The sequence below is a fragment of the Penaeus monodon genome, chromosome 27 (genome assembly GCF_015228065.2).
Source record: "Penaeus monodon isolate SGIC_2016 chromosome 27, NSTDA_Pmon_1, whole genome shotgun sequence".
In the NCBI taxonomy this organism is placed as follows: Eukaryota; Metazoa; Arthropoda; class Malacostraca; order Decapoda; family Penaeidae; genus Penaeus; species Penaeus monodon.
Genome location: NC_051412.1, coordinates 1198828 through 1199190, shown reverse-complemented (window position 1 = coordinate 1199190; position 363 = coordinate 1198828).

The window sequence follows — 363 nt, the reverse complement described above, 5'->3', positions numbered from 1 at the left end:
AGATGAGACACTGAACAGGGCCACAAATTTTATTATGTGTTGCTCGAGGGCCTCAGGATAGAAAATGTGGGATCCACTGCTCTAGCATGATATTCCGGATACCACGTCACTAAATCCATATCTTTGTGAACAACATATTACGACAAATGGTATGAGACTGAATGAGAAGCGTGAGATTAGTATTTCACATTCCCTTCCCTGATAATGCTCCATTCAAAAGCAGTTACATGAGAGCATGAAACGAAACCTCTCAGATGTATATCTCTCCTTATTCGCAATATTATTCTACCCTTCCTCTACTCAGCCATTCATACCTGCTTCATATATTATGAGATAGGTCGAGTAAGTGAGAGAAAGAGGTGC